This window comes from Mytilus galloprovincialis, chromosome 1 (assembly GCF_965363235.1).
Source record: "Mytilus galloprovincialis chromosome 1, xbMytGall1.hap1.1, whole genome shotgun sequence".
In the NCBI taxonomy this organism is placed as follows: Eukaryota; Metazoa; Mollusca; class Bivalvia; order Mytilida; family Mytilidae; genus Mytilus; species Mytilus galloprovincialis.
This window is the reverse complement of record NC_134838.1, coordinates 63,240,445-63,248,405: the sequence shown is the minus strand read 5'-3', so window position 1 is coordinate 63,248,405 and position 7,961 is coordinate 63,240,445. Positions and strand designations below refer to the sequence as shown.

The 7,961-nt window shown below is 34.4% G+C and overlaps 1 long non-coding RNA gene across 1 annotated transcript; it reads right to left on the bottom strand.

Moving 5' to 3' along the window:
* Nucleotides 1–1,991: 1,991 nt before the first annotated feature.
* On the bottom strand, nucleotides 1,992–3,814 carry LOC143084797 (uncharacterized). Its single transcript, XR_012981174.1, has 3 exons — nucleotides 3,286–3,814; nucleotides 2,967–3,044; nucleotides 1,992–2,241 (listed from the first exon to the last, which is right to left on the bottom strand). It is a non-coding gene; the product is annotated as an uncharacterized LOC143084797 (long non-coding RNA).
* Nucleotides 3,815–7,961: the final 4,147 nt, after the last annotated feature.

The window sequence follows — 7,961 nt, the reverse complement described above, 5'->3', positions numbered from 1 at the left end:
TGACCACAATAATCAGCAGTGGCGGATCCAGAACTTTTCCTAAGGGGGGCCCGCTCCAGTCATGCTTCAATGATTCCCTATATAATCAACCAACCAAATTTCCCCCACGAAATAGGGGGGCCCGCCCCCCCCCCCCTGGATCCGCCTATGATCAGGATCTGTTACCCTTCCAGAGCACTTGATATCACCCGGGCTTTGACTTGAGTTTTCTGTGTTGTATTTATAGAATTTTTCGGGTTTTTTTCGTTTATTGATTTTTGTCATGTCTTCGTCAGTTTGTCATGTGAAACACTATGTAGTCTTAAAAGTTCAAATAATCTTTATATACGAATGGACAATAATTTTATAATAAGCATCAAAGTTTAACTCGCGGAAAATATTATATTCTACAACGTGACTTTTTATGTACATATTTATGACATTTATACATACTCTGGCAGGTGGTCATCGTGTTGTGGTCAGTTGATAGACTTTTATAGTTATGTACTAAATGAACTTCAATGCTTAGCTATGGGAGCAAAAGTAATGACCACATTTTATGATTAACTTAAATACCACTTTTGGCTATTTAAAAGTTAGAACCTTTTAAAGGTAGAAACAAACAACATTCTTTCAAAATTCACGTTTGTAGAACTATAAAAGGAACGGTCTCAGACAGACATTTGTAATTGTAACTTGATCAGCTTGTCAAATTAAACTTAAACGTTTTTACAAGTTCACCCGTCTTTTGTTTGGTGCCTTTGATTTGTTGTTAGAGTGCTGCCAGACCGTTCAATAGTCTAACACATGTCTTCGTCCGTTTATCATGTGTCTGTCGTCAGTTTGTCTTCTGCATGACACCCTTTTACCACTAATGGAACAAGAACGGTATATTCTTCCTGATCGTCTTGCTCAACATATTGAATATTGATGGTGTTATTTTTATGTTCTTGAATCTTGTATAGTAAATAAAAGGAAGTGTGGTATGATTCGCAAAGATACAAATACAAGAAACAGAAGGACGTGGAAATAAGCAACTAAAGTGTGGCCTTCAAAATGATCAAAAAAGTAAAGCACAAATACCGAACTCCTAGGTGAATTGATAAAAGGGGAGTTCCATAAAAATTGATACAAACAAGCGTTATTAACCAGCAGAACGGATGAAAAACGGTCATATATCTGACTTGCGATGAATATGGTGGGTGATTTATAATTAGCTCAAACTCCCACCTATATGAAAGTTATCTGTAGTTGCGTTTTATTGACAAAACCTAAAATTTTTCTGCTCTCCTGACCAATAGCTCCTCGGCCTCATCGTCATTTAACCTTTTATATAAAAAAATTTTTCCCTCTAAAACTAATGGGTCAAACTAAACCAAACTTGGTAACAATCATCAATGGTGTATTGAGTTTTACCACTAACTACCAACTAACATTGCCGATTAGAAATAGAACACAGGGTATAGAGCAAGGTTGTCTATTTAAACAGCTATATAAAGAAAGAAATGGAAAGTGTACATTGCTGATATTAGTTTATTTATTTATTTCCTTATCATTCTATTTTTTTTTTTCATTTATAAAATATTGAATAACCGGAAATTGTGTATTTCTTTTTCATAGGTAATACTGCAAGGAAGAGCAAAGAAAAGAGGTGATTGCGAGAAGAGACACAACCATAAAAAGAAAAATTAGGAAGGCAGAGGCAAAACTCAGAAAAGATGCCGAAAAGCAACAATTATGTTTTACAGAAATCTATTCTCAGACGACTTCTTTGTAGAATTGAACAGAGTTTTCTCATTGGCAATCATACCACATCTTCTTTTTTTTTTATATATATATATACCCACAATCAGAACAATCATTTCTAACGAGATTACCGGCCTATTGAAAAGCAACAATTATGTTTTACAGTCAAGAATACACATCTTCTTGGACTGCAGTTATTGCTCACTAAAGATGAATGACCATTTCTTTGATAGATAAGACAAATATCTATCTCTATACAAAAAAAAAAAAAAAGATATTTATTTCATACGATTGTTATTTACATAGATACTATTGGAGGATTGTCTCCCGCAACGGCGGTAACTTCTTCGCTATTTTCAACTATTTCGGCACTCTGATTTCCTTTCTTCATCTGTTCTGTTCGTTCGGCATCTTTTCTGAGTTTTTCCTCTGTCTTCCTAATTTTTCTTTTTATGATTGCGTCTCTTCTCGCAATCACCTCTTTTCTTCGCTCTTCGCTCTTCCTTGCAGTATTACCTAGGAAAAGGGAATACATAATTTCCGGTAATTCAATATTTTACAAAAGAAAAAAAAAAGAATGATAAGGAAATAAATAAATTAACTAATATAAACAATGTACACTTTCTCTTTCTAATCTTTACATACTCAAGCATATAGTTTATTTCACATGTCAGAACTTTAAGATAAAATATGATAATTTACACGAATAAGTAAATAAATATGTTTATCATGCATAAAAAGAACACAGACATGTTACTATCAACCCAAATAAGTAAATATCGTTGTATATATGCGTAAAACAGAACACAGAAACTTTATTGTGGGTCTCATTGGGGTCTAAGCGTGACGCGGGATTGCCGAATTTTTGTAAGCGTGACACGTGAAAGTCAAATTATTGTGTCGTGAAAACGGGAAATGAGGTCTTGGGAGACCCGGGAAATGACAAATGAGAATCGCTTACGTACACAGTGCATGTAAGCGGGATACGGGGATCTCACAAACAGTAAGCGGGATCCGGGATCGGAAACCCCCCCCCCCATTGAGACCCCCTTTATTATCACCCCCCCCTAAAAAAAAATGCATTTTAAATGCATTTTTTACAGTTTAAAGATCATTTACATGACCTGTGTTTAACGCATACTTATTTACAAACGGCTGTTGATCTGTTGATGGCGTTTTGCTATTTAAACGTTTTATATATTTGTTTACTAATTTTCAATCTTTTTGTATTTAAACATTACCCTTTTCAGCTAGTGCCCCGTTTCTCCTTATTTCCGTCATTAGGTCTTTCTCTTCTCTGTCATATTGGATATTGTTTCCTGAAAAGTAAAGCAAGGTGAATAATTACATTGCATGTATGTGTCATTAAAAATATATATCCATAGCCTGTTACTTTCAATTCAAATTATGTTTTTATTGACAATTTACTCATGACATATGAGGGTTATGAATTAAAGTTCAAAGGGGAACTGTCAACTCAGTCAATGAATTTCTACATTGTTTAATATGTTGAGTAAAACATACAGATAATGTGATAAATAATGCGTGCAAAACATTTACCTTGTTTTAACGTGGTGTCTGTTTTTTTAAGTTTTTGTTTTTTCGGACAAAATAAAGCCGGAAGGCGTCTCGGTGTTTTTGATTCATGACTGGTTTGAAATAAGTCTACAGAAAATTTAACACCTCCTGTATTCTGTGTGATAAATCCAGTGTCTGTTAAGTCTTTGATTATATCGATTGAAGTTCGATCTTCTTGTCGTGACGGTTCACCCAACACAAAGTTAGTTGATCTCCTTGTTGGGTGAACCTTGTTCGATTTCCTGCAATTTTTACAACAGTTCAATTTTGTCAGCATAGCTCCCATGGTTGGGGATGATCTTTTGATACAGCTTTACTTGCAGTAAGATGCAAATCGAAAGTGGACGTTTCCAAGATCATAATAGTGACGTTGTAGGACAAAGCATCGCGTTGCATGCTTGGATATTCTTTGACATGTTTATTAAGCATTGCCTATTTGGTATTTTACTATTTTAATAAAGGAAAATAATATCGCCCCAATTTAATGGATATGAAATAAGAGCACGCTAAAATGACTAGAGCATTGTATGCTTTACTAATGTTTAAATCATATGTTTTAGTAGAACTCAGTTTTACTCGTATTATGCATAACACAAACTTCATTTTATACATGTATTCAAATAAACAATATACAAAAAGCTGACGCCAATCGCAGCCACCAAATAAGCTTCGGTATATCTTTGACAAAACAGTCATTGGCAAGGAACAATACCTTCCTTATTTCATTGTTTTAGTGGCATACACTAGTTTTAATCCCACGTCACTTTTTTTTAACGAAAATTTGCATACAAGCTAGTTTTCAACTTGTCAATGTGTATAGGTAATACAAAAAATACCTTCATATGATACAAAGAAAAAAATGGAGTCGAAATTTGAGACATTTACCAAAAATTACTTTTCTGTTTAACATTTATATCCTTTGGATAGACATACCTTACTTGTTTGTTTGAAAAACAATCGCAAATTGGACGTTTGAAACCCACATTCAAATTTCCTAGTCTAACAACTATATTCACCTTCTTGGTACAGGACATCTTTATAAAAAAAAAAATTGTGGGTTGAACCTGGTTTTGTGGCATGCCAAACCTCGCACTTTTTTCATATAGTTATTAACATCTGTATCACTTAGTCTATGGCGGACAGTTGTCTCAATGTCAATCATACCACATCTTCTTATCTTTACAATTAGCTAGATAGAACCTTGGGAAACCATAATCTCAGTAGAAATGACAATCATATCCAAATCTAATTCTTCTGTAATATCTAGGTAATTCCAAATCCATTCTTAAATATGATAAATTAAAATCTACATACTTTTATAAAAATAATATAAGTAATCATTTTCAATTTTGCTCAATTTATTTGAACATTGTAAAAGAAAAAGAAAAGAAAACCCAGTTTATGATATAAAACTCCTATTTGATTACAATGATGCTTCGTGCAATCTAATCATTGTTATCAAAAACCCAACAATGTTTAACACAGCAACAATTGTAGCTATTCTATTGATAATTCTGTCCAAAGCTGTTGCTACGTCTCGCCATGCAATATTATCGTAGTTATTGCGAGGCGCTGCCGAGTCATCCTTGTTGTCATTATTTTTCAGATCTCCTTTTGTATGATTTATTTGGTCAACATTGCTCTTACATGCAAGAGAAGGATGGTCTTCTTTGGATGTTTTTGACGAAGTCGTCGTTTTGGGGGAAATCTTGACTTTGCAATGGCAACGAAGAAAAAATCTAACAATGTGTTTGTATGGCACTGGAACAACTTTGTTGCCTTCGTAATGGTATAGTATGCAAGTGTTTTTATTATTCCCAAAACAGTCAAACTGCTGTAAATGAGCTGAACAAACACAAATACATTAAAAAAAGACACTGTGTCTGTAGATGGAAGTTTGTCCAAAACAGTTGTCAAGAAAATAAGGTAAGTTAACAGAAGACTAACACAGAAAGACAATCGCTCACCTGATGCTACTGGTATCAAGAATGATAAACTATTTACGGTACATATAATAATAGCTGGACAAACTAAATTAAGAATAAGAAAGAACGGTTTCCGAGTTAAATTCAAAACATAAATGACGTTTGAAATAGGAACATTTGAAATGTCATTATAAACTGAAGATGATAATTTCCATTCAGAATTTTCAATAGTGTAAACATTTAATATTGTAGTTACTGAAGTTCTCGGAATAACGGTGCTGTAAAAGTTGAGTGGTACGAACGAAAGATCGCATTTGTGATTATCGAACGGATAATAGGTAATATCCGTAGAACAACTTGTCCGAAGGATCGTTAGCAGCGTTGTCTTGGCTGTTCCATTTTTCAAAAAGGATACAAATGCTGAATCACTATCAAACGAACTGCTGAACTGAAATATTGAAGTTTGTTCCACCATATTTCGAATATAAATCTTCGGAACCCATACTTCATGTACATTTAGTTGTGTCATAGCTATGTCATTAAATTCAGAATTATTCCACCTCATAGCAATCTGTTCATCGTTCCATTGTAATGCAAACGTTCCAGCGAACGTCAAAATTCCGGTTAAAACATCAAAATCGATTACTGAGTTCAAGTAAAGATCAACATTTACTGTAACTGGTTCACTAAGGTTGCTTCTAGGGTGTAAACGTCTTGAGTAATTCGCCAAAAGGATTTAAAATCTACAATTTTAAAGCCCGTTATCCATTGGGTACAAACTCGAAGATTTTAATTTGGGCAGGTGGTGGTTCACTGTTGGGTATTTAACATTTGTGTTTATTAGTTTGATCGCAACCTCGCTTTGGTCTTTTCGAAATACGTCGGCAAGATTGCAGCAGACGAAAATTGGACGAGAAAATAATCTTCTTAAAAAAGTTGAAATAACACCTGAAATAGGTTTGATAAAGGGCTATAAGTTTATTTTGATATACGATAAAGACGGATTGATATCGATTTAATCCCGATGTCTTGAAATTTTAGTTAAAAACGACATTTAAAAACATACAAAAATTTAATGTGCAAATGAATGTCGAATTTAAGTAAACGGTCACAGCCAAAAATAAATCAAACCAAGATTGTGTTAGACATTATATTTTTATGCAATTTGAAAATGTGAAGGAATTTATAACTGTTATTGCCGTACTTTAGTGATATAAGGGGTTTTCAAATCAACCAAATATTTTCACAATGAAATTTTGAAATAGCTTATTGTCAGCATATAAATTGATGCAGTCGATAACTTAGTTCATCTAAATACAGGACAAAAATGAGCAAAAAGTTGAGTGTTTCGACTCTATTTATTGACAAACTTGTAATGACAAACTTCCGGTTAACGGTGGGCATAAAAACCGGAACCGGCTTTGATAAACTCGTATGTTTCGGATTTGCACAAATGGCAAAACAATCATTTTAGTAAGTAGTAATTGATTCTTAGTTATATATCCTGAGAATAACACGAAAGAGCAAACTATAGGCATATAATCGGAGAGAGATTTGTGAAATACGTATGTTTTTGGATATTCACTTTTAATATTTTATATATATATATAAGGTAAAGCACATGTATTTGAATGAAGATAACACATACACTTTAAGTTTCAGATCATGTATAGGAGGTCCGGCAGAAAAAGGGTGCCGACAAGCAGGGCAAATAATGGAGGCGCAGCGGCTGCTGCAAAGAAGTCGAAACAGCAACAGGAAGAGGCGACTGCTAATATTGCAGATAGATTACCTAGAACAAGTGGAACACCACCTGTACAGCTCGGCTCAAACACAGTGACAACTAATGTACTACCACACAGTCCAATAATGATCCCAGCAACACTGCCAGCAGAAACAATTTACCCTGCTCCAGGTAATACAACATTACACCAACCCCTAATTAACACAGGTTATGCCTTACCCATTGAAACGGTTAAGGCGTCAGATGACATAGCGCGAAACGTATCGCAAAATGTCAAACAAAAAGTAATAAATGGGGAATATGTAGATATGGGCAGTTTGTTAAATAATTCACAAAACATAACAGGAGTGAATCAAACACTTACATTTAATCAGGGACAGATTATATTACAACCTAAGCAACAGGATACAAGAATTAACACAATAGGTATATGGACGGATGCCTTTTTAATATATATCAGTATTTATTGTACTATACATACATCTCAGTTCCAAGAACTGTTGAAGTATATGCAAACTGTCAGGTTAGGGGCTAAACGCTATGCAGGTTTAGGATGGAAATTGTATGATGAACAGTTTAGACTACGTAGATCACAGGAGCCTGCTGGATCCTGGTCTGTCATAGACACTGAGCTATGGTTATTGTATATATGCAACCAGCAGGTCCAATTAATGGGCCAGAGTTCAATATTGCACAAAAACCAACAAACAATTTTCTTAAATGCTATGCATATAATTATAATGGGACGTGCACCCAACAATATTGCACATACAAACATGCTTGTTTAAAATGCAGTGGGGTACATCCGGTTATATATTGCACTAATAGCAAAGTGACTAACTCTAATAATCCTCAGTCACCTGGGATTGTTCAGAGATTCAGATCAGCCCGGCCTCAAGCACCACAAAAAACAGCATCTAATTTTCAACCCTTTGCACCTAGGCAAATGCAAAATAACACAAGATTCCGTTCTCCTGGAGCATTTATGG